The 22,866-nt window shown below is 39.1% G+C and overlaps 1 long non-coding RNA gene across 1 annotated transcript in view; it reads left to right on the top strand.

The window, feature by feature from the left end:
• The window catches only part of LOC116489029, a 28,098-nt gene that overhangs the window by 5,043 nt on the left and 189 nt on the right, over window positions 1–22,866 (top strand). The window contains exon 3 of the long non-coding RNA XR_004253239.1: window positions 3,856–3,945. This is a non-coding gene — a long non-coding RNA (uncharacterized LOC116489029). The remainder of the gene's footprint in view (window positions 1–3,855; window positions 3,946–22,866) is intronic.

The following is a 22,866-nucleotide window of genomic DNA, read 5'->3' as shown; positions in this document are numbered from 1 at the left end:
CTTTGTACAAAATGAGCTACCCAGTTTGTGATCTTTAGCCCTCTGCTCAGAAGCTTAAGAGGCTTGTCACTGCCAGCAATGTGGAATAATTACGTTGGTTCTTCATGTGCTGGCAGTAGGCAGTTGCTTTCTTGGCTGAGAAGTCATCCTTAGTTTAATGACTATTACAAAAGTCTGTCAGAGATGTTTTTTCATGGATTCAGGAATCCCCAAATGCCTGCTTCTGGCAATAAGGAAGATGGAAATGCAGCGTTCTTGTGCCAGTGGCTGTATGAATCCTTCCTTTCACAGGGAATTGAAGAAAGTATGTAAAAATGTATTGAATTGGACTCAGAGTTTGTTGCCTGATGCTTTGTCTCCTGAAAAAAGCCACACGCAAGTGTCATGGGGAAAACTACAACAAAAGGACAGTGCTTAGCAAAAGCTTCCTCTTGCAATAACTCCTGCTGTCTGTGGCTTAAGGTCTTCTTATACCAGCTGTGAGGGTTTATTTTTTTTTAAGTGGATTTACTTTTTTTCCCCCTTGTGAATTTTTCCAGTAAATTGGGGCCTTTTTAAACTTTCAGCTTCTTGCCATTCCATGTGAGTGAGTTCACACTAACTGAGCGTGGTATGAAATAATAGAGTCTGTTTTGAACATCAAAGCTGGTAAAACGTGAAGAGTGAGTGACTCATCTCTTTTTTTCCTTCTCCATTGCGCTCTTTTCTGTTTCTCACTCTATTCTCTGAGCTTCGAATTGTTCTAGTGTATTTAGTCTGTCCTCAGTGGGAGAGTTTGCTTATCTTTGCTCTTGTAGACTTTTTCTGTTTATTTTTTTATGTCTTAGTTCTGCTGACTTCTTGGGAGATCTCAGAAGATAAACAGCAATTTTTTTAGAAGTTCATCTTCAAGTTCTTCTAGCACTCTTAATGCAGCGACCACTCCTCACGGTGGTCTTGTTTTGACATGACCTCACTTGATTTTATAAACTTCTCTGTTGTGCTTCTGGATGAAAGAAACCAAAACCATTTTGACTGTTGGACCACAGCATGTCTGCCTACTGGGCTGTGGCACTTCCCGACTACTCGAATCCGACATTGCAAAGTCACACTAAGAAAGTCCCTGCCCCAGCGGCGCTGAGGTTGGTTTGGACACAGAGCGTGGTCGAGTACCATGGACAGGGCCTGCTCTGCTCGGAGCCTCTGCCCGAGCCCCTGCAGCGGGACAAGCAGCTCGCCTGCGGGGAGACACTCTTTTGGGGCACGAAGCTCTTGGTGTCCGTGCCTGATCCACGTCTTGCTTACCTCTCAGTACTTAATAATTTTGCTTATATGCAACAGGCAGCGTATCTTAGCCTGCCTCTGTCACCCCCACGATTGTAACATCCCCACATTGTGTCCCCATCAGTTTCATTTGTTTCGTGGTAGAAGGGAATTCGCTCATCACATACATACTTTGTGCTTAGGGTGTTCACTGCTAATAGAGCATAACCCCAAATTCCTTTAGGAGTGTCTCCTATGGCATTTCACTTGAGGTGCTTCTCCTTTTGTTTACTTAATCTCCTTGTTAACGTGATAAACTCCAGTCTTGTGTGTTAATCTTCTTCAGCGCTGTAGGGACAGGGTTGAAGTTTAGGTTCATCTCCAGTCATTCCTGTATGAATCAGTCATGATATACATACCTCTCTGATTTTACAGCAGAATTCCAGGAAGGAGGTGAAAGCTGAACACGTTTCAAGGGCATCGTTTTGTGTTATGCCAGAAATAATTGTTTTGTCGCACTGTTTGTGGAGTTAACTTCCATGCAACGGATTAGGACGTGAAAGGGACAAAATAATACATCTTCATATATTGCTAACTAGGTCTCAATCAGCTTTTTTCATACGCTTCAGAAAGTCTCGTCTGAATATTTGATGTGGTTTTTGACAAACACAATGTATTTGGTTTGTTAGGTTAAATCTTGGCTTTGAGAAAGATCAGTACATTCACTTGAAGTCATGGTATTGATTCTATGTCCTGTTAATCTCCGGTTTATGAACTCTTCAGCAAGCATTTTTGTATTTGGAGAGTATTATATCTATTATGCTTTGTGCTAGCACGTGAAGATGAAGGGTAAGATGGAGCAGTGACAATGCTAGTAAAATAGAACTTGATGTGAGGTAATGCCCATTTGGATCTATGAAGTCTGCGCTGGTAAAATCTGTGTGACTGTGCTATTGAGTGGTAACTTTCTTTAGAGAAGTCTGAATCTTTTGGTTACACCTACAAAAGAAGTAGGTTCTTTGTAGATACTGAATATTCTTGCTTAATAGTTCAGAGGTTCAACATTCACTGAAAAGGGAAATAAAGTTTTTGTGACTAAAGCTATGATGATAGTAGTAGTAGTAAAGTTTTTCTGAGGTTTCTCACACCCATACCTCACAGAGAGAATTTGGTGAGAGTTCTGCTTTATCCTCATTCCTCTTAACCCAGAAAAGGAAATTGCTGTAAGTCTGAAAAATGCTGCTGCTTTGCCTGAGACTCTCTGATATTACTGAACATAGCCAGCAGTTTGCTGGTTATAAGGCATGATAAGCTGTAAGCAACATTTTGTGGTTTCAGGCCTTTTGTTTGTAGAATATTCTTCATTTCTTGTGACAGCTTAATAGCCATGAAAAATGTTGTCTACCTATGCATGACATAACAGAAGGCATTGGCAGCCTTACCTTATGAACAGCCTCTAACTTTGAAGCGGAAGAGGTACATTTAGGTGACAAATTTCCAAGCTTTCTCTTTTTGACCTCATTTCAATTTGCACTCCCAAAGTTTCCAGGCTTGGAATTGCTGCAGTAAAGGATGACACAACAGTCCGTATCTGAGGTGCAGATATGATGCGGAGAGACTTCAAATGGCATTTAAATGCTGGTGCAGTTGGGGAGATGAGCATCTTGAGAGGGATGGTTGTTAAAGGCCAACAGCAGTTTGCTTCATAGTTGTAAGCTTGGTGTGAGCGCTTGCTTTCCAAAGAACTGGAATATGATGGATCTGCTGATAGCAGAAGTTTTGCCTTCTTGACTCAGAGATTCCTTGCTGACTTTATGCTCTGTTACACCTGAAAGATGGCTTATTCTCTGGTGTCGAAGACATTCTAATCTTTGTAGACTCCCTAACTGTATTGCATGTGTCCATAAGATAAATTTTTAAGATTGGAATTTGGGATGTTGACTTTGTTCAGTTGGAACTGCACAGACAGTGTCTACCAAATTAAAAAAGTTACCAGGTAGTGTTGAATACTGGAAACTCTGGGAGCTGTTGGCCTGGGTTAAATTTGAAATAGTGACCAGGAGATGAATGACTTTATCTGTTCCCTGAACCATTTAGAGCCTAGAATATATTTATTTCTAAAATGAAGACAAAGTAAAATAAGAATTCAGAGGTACTCTGGGGTGGCTGGGAATCATAACAGTTTTTTAGACTAATAACCTTTGGATTATCTGTAAGCTGAATTTGCAATGCTTGTATGATCACAAAAGCTATTTTCTAATAAGAAAGATTTGCTCAGCTCTAGTCTCTGATTATTCCTTGCTGACCATAGTTTTATTCAGTAAGCACGATGAATGCATAAAATACTCAGCAATGACATATTTGAACATAAAAAAGAAAGCAGCTTCCTGCTAGGTGTTTTTTTTCTCTTCATTAAGTAGAATTATATTTTATCCTGAGTAGCAGATGCCGTACTTGTTTGTGCAAAACATAAATTCAGCGAATACATGCAGAACGTGAACATTAAAGGTCATAGCCTAGAGTCATTATTTATGTGCACTGCAATCTTGCATAACACTGTTAAAGGCAGCAAAATCATTCTTTTAAAAATATATCTTTCTTTTTATCTTCTAGGCAGTATTTTGCATTTCTGCAGAGCTTTGCACAGATCCTGTTCCCATGCAAACTGATGAGGGAGAAATACTGGAGGAAGGCAGTCCCAAGGTCAGTGAGGTAAACACCGCTGTATTTTGGAGGAACCAAGAGCTTGCTTGGCTGAAACGGGGAATACGTGGAGTGAACGCTGACTACTGGTGGTATTTTTAAGAAATACCTGCATGCAAATAAACAATTTGTATGACCCTGGAGACATTTAAAAATAACATTTTTAAAGGCTGTTAGGAACACAGGGTTTTTTGTAGCCTGCTAAGGATTGAAAAGTATGTCTGAGTTAGGGCACCACCAGGAAGGAAAGAGGAAACTCTTGAAAAGAAATACTAACTTTGATTGTGTTGTGTTTGTTAGAACTGGAAGGGCTTGCCATGGTTTTTGTCCTTCCCACCTGCTCTTTCAACTAACTTCAAGAATAAGGCATGTGAGCCCTTAGGTGCAGGTATCAGTGTTTGTGGATTACTGACTGATTGCTTCTCATTACCCTGCACTTGCCAGCATGTGTTCTGTTGTGAGACTGGGTAGGGTGTTGCTTGTAAAGGTATCTATGATACTAGACATTCCTTGTAGAGACAAGAGGCTGTTAAGTGTGCTGTTGAATATCGTGTTGGTTGTGTCCTGCTTTGTGCTACTTCCTGAAGATGCAGATATTGAATTGTGAATTACTTTGGTTTGCATAATGTCACAGTGATTATCTAATTCTTCAGTGGGTTTATAAATGTATTTTATGGTCCTATCTCAACAAGTGAGTGTTAACTTGGCAACTGATCTGTTGTAAAATCCAGCTCCTAAATTTCATGAAGGTCCAAATCATTGTTAGCTTGCTTGTAGTTTTCTGTTAACCTACTTAGCAGCTGAAAAAGGAAATAACTGGAGGACTTAACATTTGTCATTATCGGGCTGTAGTTTTCTGAGAGATGCTCTCATGGTTTTATGCTCTAATAGAACGGAAGATTGAGCTCTAGTCATCATCCTAGGAGGTGGTTAATTATGTAAACAATTGGGTGGTTGTCCTATATGTACTTTAGGAACTGTGTTAATTTTAAATGGCTTTGAAGGAAGGCTCAATAGATCAGGAATTGACAAAGGAAAACATATCCATGGATGTACCTGCATCCAGCCAGATGATCGAATGCTTCTCTCAACAAGGATATGATTACACAGATCAGCGGGGGATATTGATGAGAGGAAATGTCATAGTGTAATTAATTACCACTGTTAATGGCGTGGACAATGGTGCTCGCTTTTCATCAAACAGAATTAGTGTGTGTGTGGGCATATGTTTTTGTGTATACACACCCAGGTCCGTGTGTGTATATATGGATACATAGCTTTTTTTTTTTCCTCCTTTTGCCCATGTGGCAGGAAATGGATTGGAGTAACTCTCTTGTGAAAATTACTCTTTTCCTTCAATTAAAAGCATGCTTTTCTCTGGCATGCTTAATTCTGGGTGTAATGACAGATTATAATATTTATCCCACCATCAGGTGTTCCAAAAATATACAGAGCTTAAATTCCAAACAAATCTTTTAGACTGACTAAGTGCGTATGTAGTATGACATGAAATGATTATCATTTAGAGAAGGTAGGAGACTTGGAATCAGAGCTATATAGAATCAATATACTTTAAGCAAAATGTTCTGATGACTACACCTAGTCCTTCTCCCCATCCTGTGACGTACAGGACTAGTCACTGAAGCGTATCCCCCAGTGTTTCTTTAGTCTGTAAATGCTTGTCTTCCCTTTCTTGGGATGCTTTTATAGCTATAACAGTTGAAGGGTTTGTCCCAGAAAAACTTAGGCAACGTCTATTTCACTATATTGTCTTGTATCACTAAATGATATACTTCATTTAACAACACTTACATGATCTAACGAGACATTTTCTTAAAGATATTTTTCTAAGAGATTTTTTAAAACTTCAGTAATGCAGCTGAGTTTCTTTCTTTGTGTCAGGACTGTTTTTCCTCTCCTCTTCAGACAGATGACATGAATTTTTGGAAGGAATTAATTTTGTGCTTCAAATACATTAATATAATTATATATCGTTCATATTTTATTTGGATCTTTCATTTTTCCCCTTTTATCCATTCCAAAACACTAAGCTGCAAATAAATCCGAAGTATATAACTATTGTTATATTTATTGTTCAGATCAGTGGATCTTCTTTGGTTTTTTTTCCAGGTGTTTATACCCATATTTAAGTACTAGGGATCCTTTTGGTCCCCCCTCAGCTTATGGTCTGTTCTCAAAATCCCATAACTTACCTATTCTTTTGCCTTCACTAGAAAATGATTTTTTTGAGCCTGTAAAAGATATCTACGAAAGTCATCATCTTCTAGCATTTTATTTCCTATGAACATTCAAGGAAGACATGGAACATTTGGGTGTATTAGCAGCTCCTTTGAAGCTCTTCTCTTAAACATTGTAGAATTTGAGCCTGCAGCTCATAGGTCTTATTATGAGATTATTTCCTGCTGATTAAGCACGTTCAAGCTACCCCAGTGACAATACGTTTGATTATATCATATATGAGGTCAGGTTAAGGCACCATTCTTAGCCTTTGTTCTGGATAATTCATTTCTAGCCAAAAACAGATTTGTGCAAGTGATAGAAAGAATGAAATTACTGTTTGTGGTGATTCATAGCATCTTTTATTGGCTCCACCAGAATAATTATAATGAAAAAGCAGGCAAGATTTCTCTCTTGAAATGATTTCTTCCATTTTTTTTTGAGGGCTTCAGCAACAGTAGTAAAGCTATTGTTGCAAAAGATGGAAGAAAAGGTTGTAGAATTCGTTTGTATGCCTTTTTGTTTATATCTTGTCACATAAGATCTTATATTTTTACCTAAGATCAATATGAAAAGCCACTTGGTGTTCAAAAAGCAAAGGCCTACATATTGGAATGCCTTGCTGTCAGCTATGCCTTGCTGTCAGCTACACTTAAAGTATTTCTCTCCAGTAGGAAATGGTCTTGCTGTGATTATGCTTGATACTCTTTTTTCTTTTCAGAATGCAAGATACTCAGGGGTCTGGTAGGTATTTCCCCACTGTTCAGAATTTCTGTCCTATTGTTGTTAGAGGTAAGCTTGAATCAAGTATTCAGGGGTGTCAGGGTTATTTTGACAAAATTCTCCTTCTCTGAGGTAAGATGAACATCAGGATAGAGGGGTCTGCATACTGCAAGAATTATGGTGCCAGTCTTAAAATGTTTTTAAACGTTACATTTGGCGACTCAATGTCATACAGCAGGGACAGAAGGATAACCTACACTTTATTCCTTGTATACTGGCTTGGTTGTACTCTGAGATAACAAGACCAAGCCTTGAGCTGAGAAGATTTACTTCTGCTTTTGCAAAACAAAAGAACATGCTTTGTGACCTGCCCAGCTCTACACTTTAAAGATTAAATACATGTGTGCTTCAAGCTAACGTTACGTGAAATATGATCAGAAAATGTACTCCTTGCTGTCAGGCATCATGAGGAGTGGGTGGTCTTGCTTGACTCCAGTTGGCCTGGCAGTATTGCTGAAAAAGTTGAACTTCACACTTACCTTTGCTCTTGAAAATGGATCTTCAAGAAATTCATTTCTTCTTGAAATGAATGACAGAAATCCAGTAGCAACTTCTTGGCAAGTAAGCTTAAAGAAGGTCATTGGTGGGCTCAGCCCTAACTTTTTTTCTGAATGTTTGTTTTCCCCACTGTATTAATGTATGCATTTTAAATTCATTTTGCAGTTCATTTATACTACTCAGGCTGTTTCTAATGGTACAGTGATTGATACTTTATTAGTTGAGTTGTGCTGTTCTCCTTTTCAATTTTGCACATTTGCAAAGCTTCTACGGCTTTTTTTGGCGGTGTATCCTTTTTCCAGCAAAGAGTGGGTTCCTTCCACACCACCCTCACTGTAGGCCTGTTTTGGAGAACCCTACTGTGTTGGTAGCTTTGTTGCCTGTTTTATTTATTTTTTTGGTCTAAACTGGCTCCATTGTTTGATCTCACAGTTTCTTCCTTGTTGTCAGACTGTCAGAAAACACGCTTTCTGTTAGCATGACATCAACGTGGTGAAGACAGCAGGCAGCTGTCAATAGGACCCGTCTGATTCCAATAATCAGATAATATTGGTGCCACAGAGAGGGAGGAGAACGTGTACAAATGCGAGCTTTTTGTAATGTGATTAGTTTTTGAGAAAGTAGTTATTTTTGGCAGACGTAGGAGCTACATTTGACAGGGAATATTGGGTCTGTTTTATCCATGTGATCTGCAGGTAAATATCATACAGCAGTGTATCTTTCACTTTATAAAAAGTGGTGTGGGGGAGTCTGTTTTTCCTTTTTTCAGGATCTTCCCCCCCCCCACCACCACCCTCTTTTCACTTTTTTAATACAAAGTTTTTGCATAGAACCCAACAACCTCTAATGCTCTTTTAGATTATGATTTTTTTTCTAATTATGTTTTATGGTAGTTGATTTGCCATGTTTGATTACTGAGCTTTTTCCATTAACAGCATCGGTACTCTGAAGATGTCAACAAGCTCTGAGCTTCTTGTTTGTGGCTGATTTTCTTTTCAGCTGCTTTCATCCATCTGTTAAGGATTTTTGCACAGGCAACACTTCAACTTTGTTTCTCAGTTGTTCCTTTACTGTAAAATATTGCAGGAGGAAGCTAAAAGTTTATGCCTGATTTGGAATATTTTTAGATTTCTTTCAGTATTGGTCAGGGTTTTGAGCTTAAGTTGCAAACGTCTTTTTCAAAAAATGTGATTGAAATTTTCATGTCAAATGGTGTAAAATTTCTCCTCTCCCACCCTTGAGGTTCCTCATCTTTCAAACCAAAAGCCTGTGAATTTTCAGGGAAGAAGGAATGTTGGCCCACGTAATAGATAAAAAGGTATTTATAAATTCATTTGTGACGTTTTTACTTGGTGTTGTATATGAGAGAGGAAGAAAATAGTTAATTCTGCCCATTTGATCCTTCATATGATGAAAATCTAGGTACTCAAAGCTTTGCTGAAAAACGTGACTCCACAGTGTCCACAATAACATGTTTCACTCCTGATAGGTGCACGAAAATGGGAAAGAAACATTTTGCGCTGGATGCATATTGTTATTTCAAGTTTTCATCAGTATTTATAAAAAATACATAGGAGCAATTATTGAACTGAATAGCAGTCTAGAAATGAGGCTACATCTCAATACTCTGTGTGGCTGTTAATCATTGTTTTATTTCAAGTTGCCCACCTGTTCATATCTGTCAGAGTGAATCTTCCCCTTGCCTTATTGCCTGCCTGTTCTCATTTTTCTTGCCTCTCGGTGTCTAATTGTGAGCCAGCATTTTCCTTCTGTCTAAATCACTTCAGTACCCTGGTGGTGGTGGCTCTGCTTGTTCTATCCAGAGGCAATCACACAGAGGTGATGAAAAGGTTAAAAAGTACACAGTACTTACTCAAGAATTTAAGCTATTAAGACTAAGGAAATTTAAGCTTGCCAGAATAGCGTTTGTATTTCATCTGATAAATTACGTGTTTTGATATTTATAAACAGAAGCTTAACATTCAGAAGGAAGTGTTGTTAGGAGGAAGAAATGTCAGCTGGGAGGAGGTACCTGTTAATAAATAAATAAATAAATAAATAAATAAATGTTTCACTAGCTGTGTTTATGAGTAGGCTGTGCTCCGTTTTTGATAGTCGTTGCTACTTGATGTAGACAACAGTGCAAAAGTTAGGCTGGTGTCTTTGCTTGGGATTTACAGTTAACATGGTAAGAAGAAAATCCTATTTGGGTAGTTAAACTTAACACTATGTCCAAAACCTCAACGCCTGTATATCTGGGCCCTTATAGTACTACTGTTGAGTGATACAGAAATGAGTTTCTATTCAGACGGCACTAAATAATTTAAAACATTCAGGCTGAAGGCCTATACAGTGATGAAATGAGCAAAATGCTTTGTCACTGTAATTAAAAAAAGCTGTTTCTGTTTTCCAGGGTAGTAGTGCCCTCTGATATATGGTGCTTCAAGGCTTGACGGTTTCTCTTGCAGAATGAATCCCTGCTACTCTTGAAAATTTTGGCTTATTACAGAGGTGTACTTTCAATCTACAGGAGGTGTACTCTTGAGTTGTAGGAGTCTAAAGTCTTTGTATAAAATATCTCATAAAGTCTTCTGGGAGTAGAGAGGTGTTCTGCCTAGCAAGCACATACCTTGAGCTTCTCCAGAAGGGCAGCAGTTTTAGAACAGTTCTGAGCACAAAGATAGTTTTTCACAAAAGAAACTAATGTTCTTTTCTTCATGCCCTGCTAGCTTCATCTTTCTAGCCTGAAAATGTTAAAAACTTCTTAGTAAAGCAATTTCAAAACCAAAATCTTTGCATAGTGTGGATTTAAAAATAAAAATGTATTAATCTCTCAATGAAGCGTGGACTAGGTTTAAATCTCAGGTTAATAAAGTTCTCTTTTCGTTTAATGACTTATTCCTAAAACTTGTAAAAATGTTCCAACAGATTCCTCTTGTTTTAAAGAGAAATTAACATAATCCGTTAAGGGGAGTATGACTTTGTTTTTCGCTTTTTCTCTTGAACTTTTAGTGCTGTGACCAACAAAAGAGCCTAATAACGCTTTTATAGGAAATACTACATAGGTGGACCTTTCTACAGCGGGGGGGAAGAACCTGCTTGTCAGTTTATAATTTTGATCCTTGAAATTTAAAGGCATTGTAGCAAAGACTTATCAATCACAATGCATTATCAGGGTCTGCTGGCATTACAGAACAGCAATTATAAACAAGGTAAAGTTGTTGAGGCATTTCCAAAGAAGAACATGTAATTAGACAGTGCTACTTGAGCTATTTTAGGAATGCCGTTCAGAGCTTGGATGCTTGGGCATTCTTAAAGGGATTCAGCAGGAAGTGCAAGATTTTGTCAGTTGGCTCTATTGTTTTCTACAAGGGCAAGATGGATTGCTCATTTGAAACCTATTTACCCATAGTGAAGACTAAGATTGCTAAAATATAGATACCAAGACTGGAAGATGACTCCTTCTATTTTCTTTCCTCCGTATACCCTGAAGTGCTATTAAGGTACAAAAAGGAAGGTTAATATGAGGAGATATTTTCTTTCTCTTGGCAAATACCATCACCTGCCAAACTGACTTTGGGATCCGTAAGGACTGCTGCTAGACAATCCTTTGATGCAGCCTTTTCATATGTAGGGTTTATGTGGAGGATATGTAATGGCCTGAAAAGTCACTGCAGTGAACAGGTGCAAATCTGATATCTAGATGAAAAGATGCTTCAGTCTCGAATAAAATTCAGTTTAAACTCACCTTTTCCTTTATTCTAAAGGTTCTTTCTTTTTCGTAAATGTTTTTTTCAATAAAGTTTGCTTGGCTAATACCATCTCTTCAGCTGAATACAGCAGATTGTAATACTTCACAAAACAGACAAAAAAGCTTAAAAAATGCTTTAAAAAGGAAAGGAAAAAAGGCAGTTCTACATTTGAGAGCTATCCTGGTATAGTCCCTCTATGATTTTTGGGGCAGAGATGGGCACGGCCATCGCTTTGTAGCTTTGCTTGTCTCTTCATGTAGGTGTGCTATTGGCACGCAATTCGAGGGCTGGCCACCACCTCTTCAGAATACTGCCCTTTGATCTCTTTCTCTTCAGTATTGGCTTTACAAAGGCGTTGGCAGTGGTTGTAGTCCCTGTCAATGTGGCATGTTAGAGAGCCTTTATAATCAGCCACTTAAAACTCATAGGATGGCTCTGGTGGGAAGGGACCTTAAAGATCATCTAGTTCCAACCCACTGCCATGGGCAGGGCCTCATCTATTCTGGCCTTGAACACTCCAGGGATAGAGCATCCACAGCCTCTCTGGGCAACCTGTGCCGATGCCTCACTGCCCTCTGAGCAAAGAATTTTCTCCTAACTTCTAACCTAAATCCCCCCTCTTTAAGTTTAAAACCATTCCTTCTTGTCCTGTCATTATCCAGGTGAGCAAAGTGTTGCTCCTCATCTTTTTTGTAAGTTCCCTTCAAGTACGGAAAGGTTGCAATGAATTCCTCCTGGAGCCTTCTCTTCTCCAGGCGGAACATCCCCAGCTCTCTCAGCCTTTCTTCACAGGAGAGGTGCTCCAGTCCCTCAATCATCATTGTGGCCCTCCTCTGGACCCACTCTACCAGCCCCACATTCTTCTTGTGCTGGGGGCTCCAGACCTGGATGCAGTGCTCCAGGTGGGGCCTCACAAGGGCAGAGCAGAAGGAGACGATCCCTTCCCTTGACCTGCTGGCCACCCCTCTGGTGATGCAGCCCAGGATGCAGGTGGCTTACGGGGCTGCAAGTGTGTACCGCTGACTCATGTCAAGCTTTTCATCCACCAAAACCCCCAAGTCCTTCTCAGCAGGGCTGCTCTCAATGAGTTCTTCTCCCAGTCTGTACTCCTGTCTGGGATTGCCCTGACCCCAGTGCAGCACCTTGCACTTGGACTTGTTGAACCTCATTAGGTTCCCGCGGGCCCACTTCTCCAGCTTGTCCAGGTCCCTTTGGATGGCACCCCTTCCTTCTGGGTGTCAACAGCACCACTCAGCTTGGTGTCACCTGCAAACCTGCTGCGGGTGCACTCAATCCCACTGTCTGTGTCATTTATAAAGATATTCAACAGTACTGGTCCCAGGACAGACCCCTGAGGTACGTCACTCCTCACTGGCTTCCACCTGCACGTGGAGCCATTGACCACCACTCTCTGGGTGCGGCCTTCAAGCCAGCCCCTTACCTACCGAATGGTCTACCCATCAAATCCATCCCTCTCCAATTTGGAGACCAGGATGTCATGTGGCACCATGTCAAAGGCCTTGCAGAAGTCCAGGTAGATGGTGTTGGTTGGTCTTCCTCTGTCATCTGATGCAGTCACTCCATCACAGAAAGCCACCAGGTTGGTCAGGCACAATTAACCCTTGATGAAGCTATGTTGGCTGTCCCAGATCAGCTCTTTGTCTTGCACTGATGTTTTCAATTTTATTGTCTTCTGGCAAGCTGAGGGGAATAGGTGTTTGGGAAGAAACCTGAGCCACAGACAGTAAAGCTTTTCCTGACCCTTGGAATATCTGTACCGTTTGTAGTCTTGGGTTGATTCATTAGAAAGCGAAAAACTGAGTGGTCTTGCTGACCTCATCTATTTGCAAGATCCTAAATGAGCAATTTCATTTTCAGTGGGTGAACTAGATGGTTATAAATTTATTTCAGTTCCTCGAACTATTTTTTCCCCTCTCATTGCCTGTGGAAGAAATGGAGATGTGGTTTGTGGAGAAGGCCTTTCTTTTCTTCTTGCAACTAAAAATAGATGCGATGGTCTTCATCGTTACAGTAGACTGGAGAGTGTGTGGACAGCTGAAGGCACGTGTACTCTGCAAAGGCATTGTGCAATGTCAGTTCCCCTGAGGGTAAAAGCAACATTAAAAGCATGTCAACATTTCCTGTCACTGGTTTTAAGCCAACTCGCTCAGACATTTGGATGGTAGACAGGACAGTGTATTATGAAGAAGGGAGAATGTGATAGCTGTCTACAGATGCAGTAAGCCTAGGTGGAATTAGATTTCTAAGAAATTTTATAGAAGTACTCCTATCAATAAAATCACATCGATAGGTTTCAGCAGATACAGAGCTTCCGTGTGTGATTCCTACCCAAATAGCTCTGTTAACATTTGAGTTGTTTGAGGGCGAGTTTGTAATGTATGGAAACAAGAAAAGCCCGGGTTCTTCCTCGGGCATGATGCAGATGCTGCAGTGGTTTGGTGGTCTGTCAGATATCCCACCAATTGGAATAACCTCAAGAAATTAGGAGAAATTATGTAAAAGCCAGCCATCAACATTGTCAGTGGCTCTCGGGGCTGACTGACTTCAGCACATCTTTGCCTGGGTTATGTCACTTTGGGTCAGTCCTAACAAACAGCAGAAAGCAGTGTTTGTGGCACAGTGAAGGTGATTTGATGCATGGTGCAAAATTTAGTTCTCAGTAACTGTGATTATCATCTGCTTTCTCAAGCCATTAAAAATTCTTTGTGCCAGTTGTCCTTTTGTGGTAAGGTGCCATCTAGCTTCCCAAATCTAAGGTGGGAAAAAGCAGTTAACTTGTTTTCTTTCTTCTCTGTCAGGGTGGTTAACAATGTGCATATTAAAATATCAGCCACTTACAGATGTCAGTTTAAACTGCTATAACTTGTTCATGTGTGTCGGCACCATAAATAGTAAATTAACTATAAACTGAGTCGCCTAAATACAGTCATCAGGCTGCCTACAGGTGGCTGTTCAGAGTAGTGGGGAAGAGTGAATTGTTCAAGGGCCTTGAGGTCAGATTTTTCCCTCTACGTTTTTGTGAAGTATGAAAGATTTTTTCCTGAGTTGCAGCAGTTAGCTAGAATTCATGCCTTGTGAAATGCAGATAGTCTTTGTATGAGGAATAATACAGATTGTTAAATAAAATAATACAGATAATTAAATAAAAAATAGATAATACAGATAGTTAAATAAAATTCGTGAATTATTTGTGTCTTACTAAATCCAGATTTTTCTGGGATCCATGTTACATATGTACAGAAACATAGAGGGATAGAGTCCCCTATCAGCTGTGGCACAGGACACGGACAGCACTTTTGCTTATATTCAGAAAATTAAGCATTTTGAGCCTGAGATCGTTGAATTTATTATTCAGAGCTTCTAAGTTGAAGATTTCAGAAGTCATTCTGTCATACCACAACTTGGGTGGCATAAAGAAACCTCTTTGGTGGCTGAAGGTATTACCTTCAGTATCTCTTGCTGCAAACAGTTGGGTAGTTTAGATGTAGAGCTTAGGGATATGGTTTAGTGGGGACTGCTAGCGTTAGGTCAGAGGTTGGACTCGATGATCTTGAGGTCTCTTCCAACCTAGAAATTCTGTGATTCTGTAGCTCAGAGTGCCTCCAGACCAAGATTCAGGTGAATTACTGTTTATATTCATGAGTTGTAGTTTTTCAAATACTTTGCAGCTAAGTAATGTTTTTATTTAATTAAAAAAGAATTATTTAATCTTGTCTGTACAGTAGGAAATGTTGCTGGGCTTCTGATCTTTTTAGCATTTCCAGTGTGTGTGACTCTTGTCGTTATATTCATAAAGCTGTTTGTTTTAAGCTTAGCAGGGAATTCTTGTTAAGCTGCTGGGTATTTCAGAGAATATTAGATAATAAAAGCATCTCAAAAGTTAACGTAGAAAATAGGACAGAGTTTATTTCTGGAAGTACAGATGATTAGTTGGAGTTGGTGGTAGAAGAAACATCCCTAGTCTTGTAACTGCTACTGCAGATTTGGTGCTTAAGTGAAACATAAATTACATATTCTGAGTTACATAACTTTGCTATTCTTAAAGATTTATTGAGCTGCTGTTGATAATCTGTCCTGTTGCTCTGTAAGGGTGATACATGCTTAATATATATGTTACCATGGTGGCATTTATAGTTATTGTAAAATTTCCCTGAGTCAGGAATTAAAGTACCATTAGGCTGCAGATACCAAACACAGGTGTTAGGTTAGTGATTTTTAAAAAGTAATTATAGGAATGTTAAGTGTGTTAGTCTTCAAAAGAATATCCTGTGCCTTGCAGGGAGTGCTGAATGTGATTGTTATTTATCAGTAAAATTACAATAGTAAGTTTTCACTTCTCTTTTTACTAACAGGAAAACCAGTTAAGGCTGCGTGATGGTAGTAACATTGAAAGGCTCAATCTAGATGCTGATGAGAAACTTCAAGAAAATAGTGAGTAGGCTAGGAGATAGTTGACATCTTGTGTCAGTATTTTGTTGAATAATGGGGCTGTGTTTTGCCATTAAAAAAAAAAAAGTGTGTGGTAGAAATAGGTTCAAGTAAAAATTGAGTAACATCGCAAAGCTGAGCAATACCGCAAAAACCTCAGAGGGTCCAAAAATTCAGGTAACTTTTCCCGGGTATCTTGTCGCTAAGATTTTCCTGTACATAGTTCAGGAAAATGCTTTGCTTTCTCACTTTAGGAAAAGGAAGGTCAGGGGCTGTGGTTTTTTTTTTGTTGTTGTTTTGTTTTGTTTTGTTTTTTCTTTTATACAGTGATTCAGACTTTGAGTGTTTTCATCTGTGTGCTGAAATTAAGGTTTAATCTCGAATGTGTATTTTGGGACTAATTGCTGCTATTCTTTGCACAGTTTGAGATGCTAGCTAGCTCAACAACAATGCATCCTTAAAGGAAAATATTAAAGTGTTTGCAGCTAAATTGCACGGATTTTAATAAAGGAAGGTAAATTTAAAGGTTAATTAAACACATTTATATCTGTTGGTAACGAGTAACCTTCATTGAGTTTGTCCGAAATGCTTACATGAAGCCAGGCAGAGAGGTGACTCAGCTCTGCTTTCACTTGTAGTAGTGATTACGTTTCTGTTACACCTGGGATTGTCTCTGTTTGATATTTCCGACAAGTTCTTCTAACTGCTCAGCATTTGTAGAGCTTCCTCAATTGCTAGCTGCCGTGACTGGTGACTAATTGCTTGGATTTTAACGAAGTATTAGCAAGACAAAAGAAAAGCTGATGGCCTACTTATGGTTGCTCTGTTGCAGCTGATGAGTGGGAAGGCGCTCTGGTCTAAAAGTAAGTAGTTGTGATGAAGCACCAAATGCATCATTCTTAAACTGGACCTGCCGTAGGCTGTGTTGAAATTAACAGTTAAATTTAAGCATGGGAAGTAAATTGCCACAGATCTGCAGACAGCAGCTTTTGACCTTGGTCCTCAGTTAAGGATGTCTAGTTACATGCTAGATAAGGTTTTCTGTTCATCCACTGGAGATGCTAATAAATGAACATTCTTACGAGACTTCGTATCCTATTCACTCAGGTGGCTGGCTGGTCTTTTTATTAATAATCATTTTTTAAAAAGTTATGAGAATGACCTATTGAATGACTGGAAAAAGGCTGTGATAGCAGCTGTCTCGTGAAGCTGCATTAGTATGTTTTTATGGCTGGTGAAGGAAAAAAAAACAAAATACTGTTTAAAAATCTGTAGCTTTTCATAGCTAATGTAGGATTTCTTACAAACGTTCACCTTTTCCGTGGGAAGGTATTTGGTTTCTGTTACGCTCGGTTCAGTTTTGGTGGGCTAGGGTGTTTAATGGAGGTGTTGAATCTTGCTAGGAACGTGCTTTCTGAAATCAGCATTCAGAAAAGATGAGAGCTTTGCTGTAGAAATTTTCTGACCCTTCAAAATATGTCAAACTTGACTATCCAGGAACTCCAGATTAATCAAATCCCTTAGGGTTTCACTGAAAACCTTTCTAAAAAGCATTGTACGTAACTGATAACAGCTGCTGCACTGATTGGAGGGGGGGTGAGTACTAATTTTGTTATGTCCAAGATCCTTCTGGTATATCTCACTCTTCAGAAACTAAGTGTTCAGGTGTTTAATCATGAGTAGCTTTTACAAAAATTCCAATTGTTTTCTGTATTTAGAACACTCAATATATTTTGTCAAAATGTGGAAATTCAGATGCTTGGATTTTAAAGGGGGGAAAAAAAAGCTTTGAAATAAAAATTAAGAAATTAAAAAAAAAAAAAACTGACAATTTGCAGTTCCTTTTTTAATAGATGCGGGTTTTCTATTGGCTTCCCCCCTGCTGTTTAAGGGTCTATTTCTGGTTCCTGCTTCCAGCTGCCAGAATCTTGAAGCCTTTACCACCTCTTGCCAGGAGAAACAGGTGTGGAGCGCGCTTTCTCTGATTCTTGGGACCCATGGCTCCCCCTGCAGTCCTTTTAAGAGAAACTAACGTGCCTAAGACCCTCAGCTATTCAAGCTTTTCTTCTTTCCTTGGGAGAAATACACTAGATAGAAGAGTTCTGTCTTACCTTGAACCTTCCACACTATTTCTACATATTAGGATAAGTTAATCTTCTGTCTGTTGTGTAAGTCAAGCGACTGAAGACTTTGAATACTCCTCTTCAGAATGCTTGTGGTTTACTGGATCTGATGTGGTTGCTGTGTATTGCTAAAACATAGTGAAGAGTCTGGACTCCTGCTGCCTTAAAAAGAAGGGGAAAAGACTGCTGGACATGATGTCATGATGACAGATTGAAGAGAAGCTGTGAGACTTTTGGGGGGAAGAAATGTCCATAGGCATTTTGTAAGAGCTGTGGTTGGGGAGAAAAAAATATTTCAAGCTCATTTTGGCTGTTAAGTGCTGTTCTTCTTTTCACAGGTAGTCACTTAATCAAAAATTTAAATATCTTATTCTCATCCTTTCTGCAAGGGGGTGCTACTATTATCATTGGGGAAATAAGACCTAAAAAAAATGTATATACTTTTTAATTTCAAAAGTAAATCTAGTCAATAAATTACCTAGGCCCTAAGAATTAATTTAAAAAATATGTAAATAATGTCCATGGAATGTTCTTTGGTCAGTTTAATTTTGTTTTCAGAAGGCAGTTTGTCAGAGGCACCTCTTTAAATTAAGATGAACTATCCAGTAAAGCGCTTTAGACTTTCAAATGTCAGAGAAAGCTGAAAATGCATAATCTGACTTCCTAAGCTTATTGTGAAAATGCATACCACTGGTCATGAAATAATATTTACCATATCCAGACAAGTGAGAAAATTAGAGGCAGAGTTCTGCAAAACGAGGTTGTGCTGAATCAGACCTATGCAATAGCCTTGTAGAGAGAATCATCGAATGGTTTGGGTTGGAAGGGACCTTTAAAATCACCCAGTCCAGCCCTTTGCCGTGGGCAGGGACATCTTTCACTAGCTCCAGTTGCTTAAAGCCCTGTCCCTTTGAGTTTGTAAACATGATCTTGTCAGAATCAGAAAAGCTTATGTTGCTTGTGTTTTGTAATCCTCTAGTAGACAAATAAATCATCATCTTTGTATAGATAGACATATAAAAGCATGCAGTCTACAAGGACTTGCAAAATTCAGTGTTGCAAGGTATGTTTGTACAACAAGTTAGTTGTCTGCTTACTAATTAGTATACTTTACAATTAATTGTGTATCTTAAGTTGCTTTTTGAGTAGCTTAGGTTTTATTTATGTTGTGGTCGTGAAGGAGGGACATGTTACAACATCGTCAGACTACTTCCTTGTGTATGCATCAGTCATATGTCTTGTGTTAAGGGAGATCTGAAGCCCAAATGCTGGGCTGTATTCATGTCAAATCTGTTCTCTGCCTCAGACCTTTCTTTATTCTGAGCTCTCATTCTTACAGCATTGTGTAAGGTTTCTAAGCCTGCAGTAGCTGCTTGCTACCCATAGGCAGTAATCTAAAAAAGGACATACTCTAGATCTGCTACAGTCATTGCTGAAGAGTAGTACGATAGAAATATGGAATAGTTTAATTTCTCTTTTTTTGGTGGTTTTATTTTTGGATTTTTTGTTTTGATTATTTAACTACTTTCTAAAGTAGTTTTTTTAGATTTTTCTTAGACCTTTCCATACTGGAGTGACAGTTCTTTCTGGGTTGGTAACTTGGTAGTGTTTTGTTTTCTTCTGTATATTACCTCTCAACATTAAACTGTCCTTGTATTTACAAGATCACCAGGAAATTCAGATTGGAAGGGACTTCAGGGGGGCTCTAGTTTAACCTCCTGATCAAAGCAGGGTCAGCTGTGAGGTCAGACCAGCTTACAAGGGATTTTATGTAATCTGGCCTTGAAAACCTTGAAACATGGGGACTGCAGAACTTCTCTGGAGAACCTCTTCCACTTTTTGACTTATGGTGAAGACAAGTCTTCTTATATCCAATCTAGACTTCTCTTGATCCAACTTGTGCATGTTCCCCCAGGCCCATGGCAGTGAGCCTGGTTCTTTGCTGATGTCCTTGTAGGTACAGGCAGGTTGCTGTTAGGTCCCCCCAAAGCTGTCCTGAAGCTGAGCAAGCTCAGCTTGTCCTCATGCAGCAAGTGCTGCAGCCCCTGAGCATCTTGCTGGTGTACTTCATGGATGTGTTTCTTGTGTTTTCTTGGGGGGCCCAAAACTAGGTGCATTATTCCAGATATGGTCTACTGAGCACTGAGCAGAGGGAATAATCAGTTCCTTCATCTACTGGCAAGGCTCTTACCAATAAAGCCTGGGACACTGTTGGCTTCTCCTGTCAGGGCATGCTGCTGGCTCATGAACCACTTGCCATCTGCCAAAGCCTTTTCCACAGAGCTGCTTCCTAGCCAGTCATTCCTCAGCCTGTGGTATTAGCTTAAAACTCAAGCAGAGTACACCGTGTTGGTCCTTCAAGCCATCGATGAAGATGTTTAATGGACAAGTTCTAGGACAGACCCGTGCAGCATCCCACGTTTTAACAGCATCCAGGTAGTGTGCAACCATTAACTATTACCCCGAGACTGACCACCCAGCTGTTTTTCTTACCAGTCCAGTTGCTCATTCTAGTTCCCTGACACTCAATTTCTTAAAGTTCCCATGTCTTGAGGCATTTCATTGTTATTTTTTTTTTTTCAGTGAAAATCTACCAATTAATCTTTATTTTGTGAATTCAACAGTTTCCATGTTCATGAGGACTTTCTTGCTCTGTGACTAATGTTCTTTGTGAACTTCTCTTGAGAAACTTTGCCATTGCCTTCCTCTAAGTGACAAGAAGCCTAGCTCTTTTCTTCTTCCTGTTCTTTATTTTTTATAATGTAGATTTTAGTTATTTCAGATAATTCTACATGCTGTCTGAAGTGAAGTAAACTGATTAACATTTTGGTAGATGGTAGAATTTTTTTTTTTAGTTGCTTTGAAACAGATTGTGTCTAGACCTACAAGAATGTTATTTTTAACCCAGGGTATTTGTAGTTCTTGTTTGCTTACTTTTCCTCTTTATAATGGTAATTTTGATAGATGTGCATACTAGATAACAATGTTGCCTGAAGAGCTATGCCACTAGCATTTAAAATTCGTAGTAAAGCAACAGTTTTATTGACAATACTTTGGCAGTTGCCTTGTCTTGGTGATCTACTAGATGTTCCAGTTCTCATCCAGATTTCTTGTTTATGTTCTGATAAAATTCCCATTCCTTTCCAAATTTTTGTTGACTTTAAAGTCTTTCTAGCTTTAAACTCAATCTTTTACAATCTCCAGCTTCATTAAACTGAATTTCTATTTTATATGGGAATCTCGTTAGTTTAGCATTATACATGCTGTATGTAATTCTTCTTTACTCACAAACATTGTATCTTATGTTTTCTTCCTGGTACTAGCCACAAACCGTTCCTTTGCTTACCTTTCATGTGAATAGTGCTTGTCTCATATCAGCAAGAGGCTTTCCTCCACCCACCTAAACATAGAGCAAACAAGCTAAAATTCAGGTTGTATAGGAGTAACTCTTACACATTTACTCTCACTCAATAAAACCATGTTGTTTTATGATGTGGCCACAAATCTGTAGCTATTTTACCAGTTGTCCTAGTTTGTGTTTTTTCTTTTTTTTATCATCTACAACAATGCAATTAGTGGAATATTCTCTTCTACCTGGCAATTTGAGTGCAGATGTTAGAGCTCCTGAGAAGCAGACATAGACAGATGTGCAAGCAGATTTCAGTGTGTTTGATATGGTGAGACTAAATGCGAGTTGTTCAGGGAATGGAAATGCAAATTTTTCTTTTGCTTTCAAACTTTTGCTTTTAAATAAAATACTGTTTTGACTCTGGATCCCATTGGGTACATGCTCACAAATGTGAAATTGCCTTATATGCTTACTTGATTGACTTTGTCTTCAAGGATGTCATTACCAGCTTACAGTGTCTCGGTTTCTCAGTACGTTTGTGATTTTGCTTAGGGCTGTGTCCACGCAGGCAAATAACATAATTTCTGTTAGCCCTGTTAGATGTCAGTGTGCACATAACGTTTTTTTGTCAGTATTTTTGACCTGTCAACGGGATCAAGGTAGCAATGAGTCAAGTTGCCTCTTCTTCAGGAAGGGACACAAGGGAAAGGCTGAGGTAGTGGTTGGCTGGTTTGTGTTGTGTAGGTTTTGTTTGGTTTTGTTTTCCTCCTTAACTGAATAACTAGAATATGTTATCCTTTCTGACTGAATAGTGTTCTGCTCTACTTTCCATTCCCAAATGTGATGTAGGGGGTCATGGATTTGTGTGTGACGATGATTTATTTGCTCTATTTGTTGTATGGCTTGTTGAACATCGCAGTGTGGCCTGATTGCTGACTTCATGTAAAGCAGAGCATTGCTAACCGTATGCCTGGATGTTTGTGTAAAATACTAAGTGCATGTGTTGAATTTTTGTAGAAAAAGAATATTCTGCTACCTTTGCAAAAACTTCTGGCTGAATGAAGTAATTAAATGAAGCGTGCATAATTAATGATAAAATATAATGTAATTCCCCTTTCTGGCCAACGAAATTACTGAAAATGTATGCTAAAACTGTATTTAAAAAGCAAACAATTAAGCAGAAAGCTTCCTAGTGCCCTTGGAATCTTTTATCATGTGAGCCAAAGGAAATGCCTACCTTATGTTGTCATTGGAACAGCATTTATTTGAGGTTCCCTTAGGCCTCTTTTTTTTACCCTACTAACGAAGCTGTGTGTGTGCAGTGAAAGTCCTTCATATAAAGTTGCTTTTCACAAATAATACTCAGCTTTTACAGCAGTTTCTATCTGTAGTTAACACAATTTTTAAAAATCTTTTTTTTTGAGAGAGAGATATCTTCACAATTTTATTTTTTTTTAAATTCCTACTTTATACATAAGGAAGAAAAGCGGTAGAAGTTGTACTTATTGAGAATAATGAAGGAAGTCCATAACAGAGCAAGATTTAGAACATCGATACCCTGACTGATCAGTCTCCTGCGATAGCCATTAAATCATTCTTCTTCCCTTGTAAGATTTTCTGAGAACTGTGCTATAAAATGATACCATAGCAATGGGGATGGAGATGTACATATGTTGCTAAGAAACCACATGGTCTGTTCTGGACCAGTCGCTCTGATAAAGTGGCTGCC

This window comes from Aythya fuligula, chromosome 1 (genome assembly GCF_009819795.1).
Source record: "Aythya fuligula isolate bAytFul2 chromosome 1, bAytFul2.pri, whole genome shotgun sequence".
Classification (NCBI taxonomy): Eukaryota; Metazoa; Chordata; class Aves; order Anseriformes; family Anatidae; genus Aythya; species Aythya fuligula.
This window is presented reverse-complemented; position numbering and strand designations above follow the sequence as displayed.